Source organism: Pleurodeles waltl, chromosome 1_2 (genome assembly GCF_031143425.1).
Source record: "Pleurodeles waltl isolate 20211129_DDA chromosome 1_2, aPleWal1.hap1.20221129, whole genome shotgun sequence".
Taxonomy (NCBI): domain Eukaryota; kingdom Metazoa; phylum Chordata; class Amphibia; order Caudata; family Salamandridae; genus Pleurodeles; species Pleurodeles waltl.
The window spans coordinates 101,776,259-101,788,561 of NC_090437.1; positions in this window are offsets into that span (position 1 = coordinate 101,776,259).

Here is a 12,303-nt window from a genome sequence, read left to right on the forward strand (position 1 = left end):
TGTGACTTCCCAGAATATACAGGGAATTAATTGATAGCTCTTGTAGGGAACAATCTAAAGTGGATCTTAACAATATGAGCAGACCTCCATAAGCACAATGCTTTGTCTCATCCAGGGTCCAGTAGTTAGCACAGACGGTCTTAAAAACGGGCTCTAAGCTCCAGGTTTCTTGGAATAGACAGATGTTGTGCTCTTCTAAAAAATGAATCCAATCAAGTAGTTGTAACTTTCATTTTATGCCTCCCACATTACAGAAGACTACTGTTAGGTGAGATTTTGCTTCAATTTTCAGTGTGCCTGGTGCCATACAAATCATTTCAGGAATGACTAGGCTAGTAACGGGGGATTGTGGGGACTCTGCATAGTTGGATGAGAGAGGTGAAATGTCAGCTCTCCCTAGTCAATCCAAGTCAGCCAGGTCAAGTCATGGTTGGCACTGCCTTTGAGTTTTGTACTTCCCATGGGCAGGCTTGTATCTTTTTAAAAATGTCTGAGTTGAAAGGAAGCTAAATACAGTGCCCCCTGTGATGGACCCCATTGGGGGGTATTTAAATTGGATGGATGAGCCCATTTGGAGGGCATGTCCTAGTGTCCTAGGACACCAAAATATCTGCTATGTTCCTATCAGCAAATGTCAATTCAATAAACTTAAGGCCTATGGCTTGTGCATTGTATCTTCTGGCATGGATAATGTCTTCTCGTATTACAGATTTGCACCCGCTCAACATGGCGAATTCAATAGATTGATTTATTAATTAGGGAGTCCTTGCCTTCATAGCTGGATGAGGGAGAGAGTTTGGGGCATTAATCAGATGGATCTGATTTAGTCTTGCTGTGTTGAATACAGGCTTATTGGTAACATAATTCCTGTTTGCCTGGGGCGCATGCTCAGGTATGACAGCCAATGGATTGTCAAAAAAGCCCCTACAATTTTTACACAGACAGGGATTTTTACTACAATGTGGATGATCAACACCTCCTTGGAAATCTTCTTTTGATATATTTGGGTTGTGTAACTTTGGACAGGAGAGAAGATGGAGGGGCGGAAAATCCTGATCCATTGGTGATATGGTCCTATTTCCTGTGCGGCTGCTAACAACTTGTTCTGTTTTGGGGTCCCGTCCTACTAGCGAAGGACTGGACATTTTTGCATCATTCTGGGTTCTCCTCTCGCAAGTACACACCCCTCCCTTTTTCAGGTCCATTACCACCTCTGACAGGTGCTTCATCCTAGTCATAATGTGTATGAATGACCTTGAGTTCACACACCTCCTCTCACTACCCTAGAAAGTTCTTGGCAAAGGGAACGGGTTACTTCTGCCAGCCCTGTGGCCACCTCCTCAGTAGTAGGTTCAGAGGGGGTCCCAGGGTTGACGGCACTTCCCAACCCAGAAGGAAGAGCTTGCAAAAGCTGGAAACGGTCCATTCAAAGTATGGCAGGCTCTAAGGGGATATTATGCCTGGTCCTTGATTGAGAAGGTAAATCGGTATTGGGAATCGATAAAGTGTCCTTAGAGATTGGATTTTCTTTGTCTGGGCAATTATGGTCTGGAATTTCTATTTTGAAACATGTCAGTTATGTGAATGTGGAACATGTTTTGATTTTTCCTGTCATAGCACTTTCCCTGTGGCCCCCTTGGGGGGTGGGGGCGGTGTCGTTGTTGATAATAATGGAGTCGACTTCTTCTATTAGAAGGCCAATCTTACTCAATTTTGGGGCTTTTTTGTCGCTGTGTGGTGGGTCTGCAAGCCAACAGCAGCCTCAGTTGCTTTGCCCTTGCCAGTAGCCTGTCTGACGCTGGCTGCTACGCTTGACGCAGGGGGGGAAGAAGAGAAAAAGAGCGAGAAAGGAAAGAAAAAAGCCAATGAGGGTGAAGACCAATAAAGAAAGAAAATAAGAGGAGCCTATACAATGCACATAAACTAAGCCTAGTTTGGCAATCAAATAAAACCGCATGAAACCTTGCAATAATAATAAAACCAGAAGCAATGACAACCCAGATGCCCTTGAAGAACAAAGCTAAAGAGTGTGGACAAATAGCTGTTTAGCACTGAGTAGAAGGACCACAGCCAACAATTAAAAGACTGGGGTGCAGTAGAGAAAACAGTACCTTAAAATGTACGGCACATGGTGCAGGAGATCCAGTTACCACTTCAATCGCGTTAGTCCTGGCTGGCCTACCCCCTCTGGTGACAATGCAGCATCTTCAGGCACTGTTTCGCTGCATTTGGTGAGGTCTGGTCCCACTCACTAAGTTAGTTGTGTGTCTATACCAATTGGAGGAAAGTGTTGGAAACTAAAGTGGTGACTTTTACTGTATGCCCACTTCATTTTAACCAATTTGGCGTAAGTGTTGGAGACTAAAAGGGGGCCATTTGCTATTCCCATGCCAGACTCGTGGGAGAGGTTGGACGGCTGCCAAAGTAGCAGTCCGGCCTCCATATTACGACTGTGGCCACGGTCCGACCGCACAGTCCCCTCTCTGCCGGCATTTGCATGGTGGTCCCACCGCCATGCAAAGGCTGGCGGAGACAGGGTGCCGTTTGGGGGCCCTTCACTGCCCATGCACTTGGCGCCGGAAGGAGGGCAGTCATTAACCTACATGGATTTTCAAATATGGCTTGACAATGCAACGGTCACCTGACCTTTTAAACTACACCAGGATTAGCATGAGGAGTATAATCCAAATGCGCACTCTGCAGATGCTTCTACTTATTTAGGAAACCTGGACATTTTTTTAACTTCTATATCATTCTTCAGAGCTATTGGCCTTGAAGATATGGCTGGCAGGATTGACTATCACCCAAAAATAGAAATAACGGTAGGACATTAGATGGCTTTCTGTGTTAGTTTGTACCTTTTAACAATGACGCTAACTTAAAACAATATTCATTGTCTACTACATAGATTGTCCACCACTGAGTATAAATGCATCTGAAATTAGTTTAGGAAAAGATTACTTCTGGACATCTAATAAGAGCAAAGATTTCATGTGGACGCTGTAGATTGTTTTGAAATGTTCCTTTGATAAAGTGGTCTCAAATATCATCTTCTTGTTGCAAAAAGACACTTGTTATTACTTTAGAACTATAGCCAGGCTCAAGAGACTCTTTTGAAATGCAGCTATCTTACTTCATGGCTATCTGGAAACTCCCCAGTTTGTTATATGTATCTAATATACATACACATATCATCTGTTAAAAGAAATAAAAGTGCAGCACATTTATTTACGTTTAAATGCATGCTGTAGGGGGGCGTGGTCAAGATGGCGCCGTGAAAGAACGCTCTAAAGTGAGCTCCGTCCACAGCCGGCAAAAAGATCCTGATAAAGCACCAAAATCCCAGGCACTGCACATGAAAACTACCAAATATGTGTGAGATATGGATAGCACACTAAGAAAAGCAGAACAACGGAAACCTGCGATGCAGCAAGTGCGCACCGGATGACCCGCGCTGGAGTCGGAGCGGCGCCCGCGCACGGGCCTACCCGGACCCGGGAGAATCCTGACCGGCGGAGCCGTGAGAGGCAGGGGTGAGGCGCGCGAGATCCCGGAACGCGTACTGGGGCTCTGACCCGCGCCGTTGCTCACGCTGCTACCCACGCTGAAACTCCTTGCGGTGCCGGTGCGGGCGGAGACACCTAGCGACAAGGACCGAGGCGCACTCTGGCCTACTCGAACCCCGAGAGGCCCGATGGAGGAGAGTGGAGCAGAGGGCCTGGAGAAATGATTGACGTGAAGCCGGGCTCCGGCCGCTAACCGTGCCGGGACCCATCTACGACACTGCCGCCGGTAGACGTGCGCAACAAGTATCGAAGCTTAATTAACCCCGACACGGTGGACAAGGCCAGAGGTGCGGCGCCGTTCCACTACTTCCAGCAGCTGAACATAGCCAAAAAACCCTTACAACTCGCACAGAGAAGCCTACCAACGTGAAAGGCGCCGGAGGGCGCGAATTGGATGTCGCAGGAAGACACGGCCGCGACTCAAAGCGACCACTGTAAATACGCGCAAAGTAACAAGGATTCAACCCTATAAAGCGTCATATCACCGAACACACGTGCAGATTCATCTGCAAAGGCAGGGCTCCTGGACGGAATAACACTGTTGCTCAACGGTTCCGTAGTGAGTTGGTACCGCAGTTGTATAAACTTATGATCTGATACGCATGAACTCAAGGTTAATATAAAGATGGTGAAACCGAAAACACAAAGAGCACAAACTGAAACTAGACCCTCATCAGCATCAGAAATGGACGCAGAACACCACTCAAATGCCCTACATAAAGTGACAGAGACTCTAGCTGCCCACTCCACGCAAATGGAAAAGGTACTCCAAGCAATACTCGACACCAGAACTTCGTTAGAAGGAAAAATAGACACTGTGGTGGCCGAAGTAAACACGCACCGGAAGCTAGCAGAAAGGGATGCAACAGCTGAAATAACCCTTAACACAGCGCAACCAGACATAGCAGATTTGAAACTCCAGTTCCAACATCAGGAAACCGAAATATTACGCCTAAATAAGCGGGCCAACAAGGCGGAGGGACGATCTCGCCGCAATAATGTTAGATTCCTCGGCTTTCCGGAGAAGATCAAACTCCCAAACGCAGAAGTATTCCTGGAGCGCTGGCTTAAAGAAAACATATTTACAAACGACCTCCCACCGCTATTAATAGTGGAACGTGCACACCGAGTACCAGGGGGCCCTCCCCGTCCGGGAGCTCCACCAAGACCGCTTATCACGAGACTTCTCAACTATAAGGACAGGGACCAGATACTAAGAAACTTCCGCACAACAGGCCCAATCGACACAGAAAATGCAAAAATCACGGCCTACCCGGATTATACAGCCGAAGTCCAACGCAAACGTGCCACTTTTAACACAGCAAAGCAAATACTGAGAGATAAAAACTATTCATACTCCTTGATGTATCCAGCTAAACTGCGGGTGGTGGACGGTGAAAGATCCCACATATTCCCAACATCAGAAGACGCATGGACTTGGATACACGCGAAAGGCCTGGTAGACCCTACAGCCGAGACCCGAACACAAAAAGAGTGGCTGACTCCACAACCACGCTGCAAAAAAAAATTAACATGCAAGATCGAATCGGGTCCAATATAATTGCAAGTAAAGGCGGAGCAAGTCCAAGTCTTAAAGGTGGCGAACAGGTTCTCATCCATACAGCCTCGATCCAACCAAGACACGAACAACTCGGATTCCGATTCAACGAACAGCCAACAAGGCCTAATCACGTCGCAACTCACCACGGGGCCAATGATTACTCCACGCTCGGCGGATGACCTTTAGTACTGAAACAGCAGGACTCTCTTCACGCGAAATCACGAACTCAAGAAATAAAAGCAGAACAACAAACATATCACGGACATACCTCCCCAAAATACAAGTAAAACTGGAACAAAAAAAACAAAAACAAAAAAAAAGGGAAAACAAGCAAGAAATATGCAGAAACCAAACCAGGTACTACACGCGAGCCACAATCATATTTGCCACAAAACGGAACACAAGAAGGGAATCAAGTACAACCACACGGGCTGAAAATCGGAGACACTCCGGACAATACATCAACGCCCCCCCCCCCCAACCCAACGGGTTACCGAATGGACCTTAGAGTAACTAATGTAAACAGTTGCACCAGTTGTGCCTCGCAGCCCCCAGTTAGTTTAATCAATGTAAGTTTTATTTCCTCTTTTATTATCATTTCCTTCCACAGGATGCTTAATATCCTAACACATAGGAGACTCTGGGGGGCCTGGGCGAGATGGGGTGGGACCCGGAACACGAGGGACACATTATACCAAGCAATCCACACAATATGACGTCATATAATATAGTAACCTGGAACGTCAGGGGACTAGCTAACATGACCAAAAGTCGTAAGATATACTCATACCTAAAACGACACAAAATACACATGGCCATCTTGCAAGAGATGCATGCTACAGCACACGAACTGTGTGAAATAGACAAAAATTGGTCGGGTACTAAAACCTCGGCATATGCGAAGGGTGTATTAATATGGATAGCCCCCGGCGTACCATACACAGTCAAAAACGTACACACAGATAATAATGGAAGATACACTAGCCTGGACGGGGAGCTAGACGGGAAACAACTAACGATAATTGGACTATTCGCACCCAACACTGGACAGGGAGAATTCCTTCGAACCATTACCACACAAATCCCATACGACCCGACCATTCCCACTATATGGGGGGAGACTTCAATAGCGTAATTGAGATGTCACTAGACAGATCACACCCTCCAACGAGAGACGCCCAGTGCAGGGCATTGTCCTGTGCACTTAACAAATGGAAACAAGAAAGAGAATTACAAGACATATGGAGACGTTTACACCCCATAGATAGAGAATACTCTTTCTACTCACCAGTGCACCAACTCCATACGAGAATAGACTTATTACTATGCACTAACAGGCTAGCACACATGATACATAAGGCAACATACCTGGCCAGAACTTTATCAGATCACTGCCCGTTATTCGTAACATTAAAAAGAGGCAGACAGCCAACATGTACTCCAACATGGCACCTGCAACCCACCCTACTACGTGACCCCCCCCTTTCCGTGCTAAAATAGCAGAAGAAACAGAAACCTACTTTGCAATCAACACAAAGACAACAACATCACGAGCTATATAAAGGGACGGACACAAAGTAGTTATAAGAGGCATGTGCATAGCAACGGCAGGCGGGGTCCGTCGAGAACTAAGTGCAGAGCTACATGAAATTGAAAGTAAAATTTGCAACTCGGAATGTGAATTGGCCTTGGGCAGAGGCAATAATAACGAATTAACTAACCTCAAAAACCAATGGAATGCAACCGAGACTCGCTTACGTAAATTTGACTATCGACACTACATAGCACGACTACACGCCAAAGGCGACCGTTCTAGCAGGCTACTAGCGTAGCTAGCAAAAGGGACACAGAAAGTCACACACTTAAAACGCTATATGCCAAGATACAGGCACGATGGTAAACACACAGCAAGAGATTAATGAGACATTCAAACAATACTATAGCACACTGTACGCAACTGAACCCACCCCCCCCCCACACCCGCTACAACTGGCAAAGTTCTTTCAGCAAGCCCCAATGAAGAGATTACACGCAGAACAAATTATTAACCTTGATAGACCAATCGAAAGTGAAGAGATACTACAGGCATTAAAACAGTTGACACTTCCCATCGAATACTACCAAACTTTCACACCACAGATAATTGCATCATTCCAAACAATGCTACAAGAAGCATACGAAAGAGGACAACTCACAGAAACACAAAGGGAGGTGACAATTGCAGTCCTACATAAAAAAGGACGAGACCCTTTAAACGTCCGCTCATATAGACCCTTATCCCTATTAAACTCAGATTATAAAATATTAGGGAAAATCCCAGCCAATCGCCTCCTGCCACTAATGACTACCCTGATACACCCAGACCAATCTGGCTTTATACCAGGGCGTAATACCTCTATTAATATAAGAAACTTAATACGCATCATGTCCATGACTCCGGGACTAGTTCACTCTAGGGTGGCGGTGTCACTGGACGTGGAAAAAGCCTTTGACACTCTGGGCTGGCCATTTTTGATGACAACATTACAAAAAATGGGATTCGGCGCTGACTTTATACGCTAGAAATCCATAATATACACTAATCCCAAAGCACAGATAAAAACAGGCGCAATCATCTCAGAGAAATTCGACAAGGTTGTCCATTATCACCACTATTATTTGCACTTGCAATAGAACCACTTGCAGCAAGACTACGCAAGGAAGCAGCAGAATGGGGTATCCCAGATGGCGAAGAATTCCGCATAATTTCATTATACGCAGACGATGCACTTATATATCTACGCAACCACACCGTGTCCCTCCCACACATATTGCAATTACTTAACACTTTTGGAGACCTATCTGGCCTGCGTGTCAACTGGTCCAAATCATGCATATTCCCCATGTGCCCATCCCAAGAACTACACGCCGAAGCGTCAATCGATAATGTCTTAAAGTGGGAACACACCACTTTTAAATACTTAGGAGTCCATATTTATCATAGCGCCACAGATCTAAAGGAAGGTAACCTAGATAGAGCCATTAGATCAATTAAAAGCTCAATACCCTTCTGGTGCTCACTGCCCCTCTCGCCTATGGGAAGAGCGGCTCTGGCCAAAATGATAGTGCTTCCTCGATTACTTTATTACTTTACAGCACTACCACTAATACTACCAAAAACACTCTTCGTACAATTAACCAAACTGTTGATTGAACTGATATGGGCGAACGGTCGCAGAAGGGTGGCTATTAATAAGCTTTACCTCCCAATAGAAAGGGGGGGAATTGGGGTACCTCACCTCGAGCTTTATTATGCAGCAGCACAGTTGCATTGGATCACGACTTGGCTACAAGACCCCCGAACCCGGAGGGACAAAGTTAGAACGCAACTAGGATGAACAAAGATACTAGATTGGCTCATAGGGGGGACACTCACTTCGCATCATAAAAACGCACTAATGACAGTTGCCGAATGTACCTGGAACCGATATGCATCCCAGGGAACTCGTGTACCACTACACTCACCAAAGATTCCCCTACTAGCCATATCGGGGATAAATAAACTACATGATACACTGAGCCTAGCGACATGGACTGCAAAAGGCTTACAACAGATCAGCGACTTATTTGAAGACGAGCAATATATAACATACATAAAACTGGCAGAGACATACAACCTAGGACCAGGTGAATTCATCACATACGGGGCACTCAAAGGACTGATACGTAAAATATGGAGCCAAGGTAACTCAGAACCACCAACAGCGCCCACTCTACATGAACTACTTGCAGATATTGGCACGTCACCAAGCATATCCCAAATATACCAAATACTACAAGCCTACCCCGTAAAAACACAAACACAAGCTATATCACACTGGGATAAGGCCCTGCAAACACCCCTCACAGAGCAACAATGGACCATGGCCCTCACAACCACGCGGGAAATTTCCTGCAATGCCCGCTTCAGATACACTCAACTCAATTATTTACACCAGACATACTTAACCCCACTCCGCATAAAACGCATGTTTCCACAAGCAACTTCTGAATGTCCACGATGCGGAACCATGGAGGCAGATTTTTACCACATGACCTGGAACTGCCCACCACTACTTCGCACATGGCACACCGTCACACAACAGACCACCAAGTGGTCGGGTCTTATGCTAAATCCCACACCCGAATCTTGCATCTTGGGCATACGTCATAGACGCAACAAGGACAAACAAAAACATAGATGCGCAGACCTAGCGTTTATCATCTTTAAACGACTCATTGCAACACAATGGAAATCCCCTGGCACCCCAGATATAAACAGATGGACTAAAGACCTAATTCCCTGGGCCAACGCAGAAAAACATGTATTAGACACATTAAGGGACATAGGGATGGCGGTTAAAAATGCGGAGATATGGGACACCTTCCTAGAACAGTTACTTGAAAAAGACGACACACGTCCGCCTTAGATCACTGGCACAAAGCAGACAACAATTAATTAAAGTAACAAGACAATACTGCTGAAAACCCTCCTCTGGCACCTGCAGCCTTTCCCTAAAGGAAACACATGTGACTGTAATATCGAACCCCCAACTCCTGCATGGGCCCTGCCGCCCTAACAAATTCCCATAAAGAAGCCGTCAAGACCCCCAATAGAGCATCTACCCCCGCCAGCATCTTCCCCACCCCCTCAACCTATTATATATTGTTTTGTTTTTTCATTCTCACTACCTGTTTTTTTTTTTCCTTTTGTTCTCCTCTTTCTGATTTTTTCATTATTCTTACAGTGCTCCTTTAACCAAATGCAACAAAGATACTAACTGTAAAATATATAAAAAATTAGTTTCATAAGATGATTAAGAAGCAAAATTGTGGTAAAGGAACTCCATAACTGTATTATAATTAACACTGTTTATTAAATCACTGTAAGAGTTGTTCACTGGAAAATTCAATAAAGAGATTTAAAAAAAAAAAAATGCATGCTGTAATATTCCGTTTCCACAAAAAAAATTAAGAGACTAACTTTCTGTAGAGATCGAGTACAAAAGTATGGAAGTTTACACAGGCAATAATTTATAAGTAAGGTTACACATAACAAGGGTTGCTTCGTTCATCCTGCATACTGCTAACCCAGACTGAACAAAGGCCCTGATCATATATTGGTTGACGCCTGGCAGTGCCCTTGCCCATGACAAGTCTGCATCTTCAGGATTGAGGGCTGTGTCTTTTGTTCATCTAGGCAAACACTACGTACTATCACTTTGTTCACATTCAAAAGTTAAAAAGGGCTACACAAAGAAGACGCATAGCGGGGATCTAATTAACAAGTTATGTTGTGATCTTACACCTCCAGCAGGAAAATGCTCTTCCCTGAATCAGTGATAAACCGTCTTAAAAATGAGGATAATAGTTCAAGTCCAGGGACATACGTTCACCTCACTGACTAATTTGAATGATTTTTATCTCTTAAAGCTGCTCATTCGCGCAGTTATTGCAGACTTTCCCACCGCCAGTCTTCAACTTCTATCTGCTTTCTTTAAATAAGGTAAAACGGGGCTGTCAATCTGTTTTTAGTTGTGTAATAGTTTTTATTAATAACAAAATAAAACCTATTGTAACACGATTACCCTTCCCCATACAAAGCTCAATTCTTGGTCCCTTGCTCCAGCATACGAACGAACAAGTATTGTTCAAAATATGTAGCACACATTCAGAATGTGTAGAGTGAAATTAAATGTACAAATGTGGAGACAGTACTGTATTGTGAAAACATACTATATGCAGTTTAACTTTTGACACATTTAAAAATAGCAAAGTTTGATAATGAGTTGTAAAATATACAGACACAATACTCTTGTGTAATGAGCTGCAGCAGTACAGAAAATAAACAAGCTGCCATAAATGGATTATTTCTGCTAATGAATGTTCATTTCAATCAAAAATCTCGTAAGGGCTGAAAAGGTCATTCTAGTTGCCACAGTATATATGGCAGGTGAGGGAAAGAAATGTCAAGTTTATTTGGAAATTAGTCCAATAAACCCCTTTATTCAAACACCTCACAACTGTTATACACAATATATTTATACTAAAAAGTTAATACACACGACATATTCATAAATCCTCCACCTTTTGTAAATCCCACTAACATGCATAAACTAACATGCATAAATCCAACAACTTTTTTGTGTATAAAGTATTTATCCTAAAACAAAATATGATAAAATATATGATACAATCATAAAATAGAAGTATGGGTAACAAGGAACCTGAGTCTCTGTGATAAATATTATTGAAATACATTTGCAATTGCCACCTAAATACACAAAGAAATACCAACATAAAAAAAATTTCTAATTATTGAAATAATTCCCCCAACCACTTACCTACAGCTGCTAAAAATCATCGTATAGAACTGGCAACATCTAAAAAAAATGCATATCATACAGTACTTACTGAAACCTATCCTCGTTCTTATACTGTATTTAATAAAAATAGGCTGTATATAGTGTTGCCCAAGATTAACAAAATATAATCAATCTATTAAAATATGCATATTGGAGCTTTTGTGTTCAACCCACATTCAGAGATGCTGTGCATACATCACTCTCTCTCAATATCCAGGAAATACCAAAACGTGAGATTTAACCCTACCCAGAACTTCAAGATCTCTGTGCGCCACATTGGGACTTCCTGCCAGGAATTACATAGATAGAATGCTGAGTTATTTGTGCTAAGGTAGCGCAGGTCCTTAATACTGCACTCTATTGCAGCTTTTTCCCTTATTGTTATTTCCTTTTAGCTGCAGTTATTTAACATTACAATACAAAAATTCTCCAAATATAACATGAAAACCACATCCTGTAACAATGCCTAGTATTTCTTGCCCATCGCAATTCACTGCTGCAAATTTCTTTCATGCAGAGCAAGGATGCTTTGTCGATTGAGGATGCTTGAGGTCTTTAACAGAATGGTATGATTATGTTGGCTGTGATATAATTTCAGGAGGTTAAACCAAGATCTACACGAATAGCTTGGCTCATCGAGGTTAAGGGGGCGAGGGGGACACGAGAATTTGTAAACATTTACCTCCTTTTTAGGTCGAGTGCACAAGCATTTTGACCTGTTGGAAGTATTGTGGGCTTTTAACCACACCCATCACTTTCATTCATTCATTCCTGGGTTTGCCTTAAAAAAGAA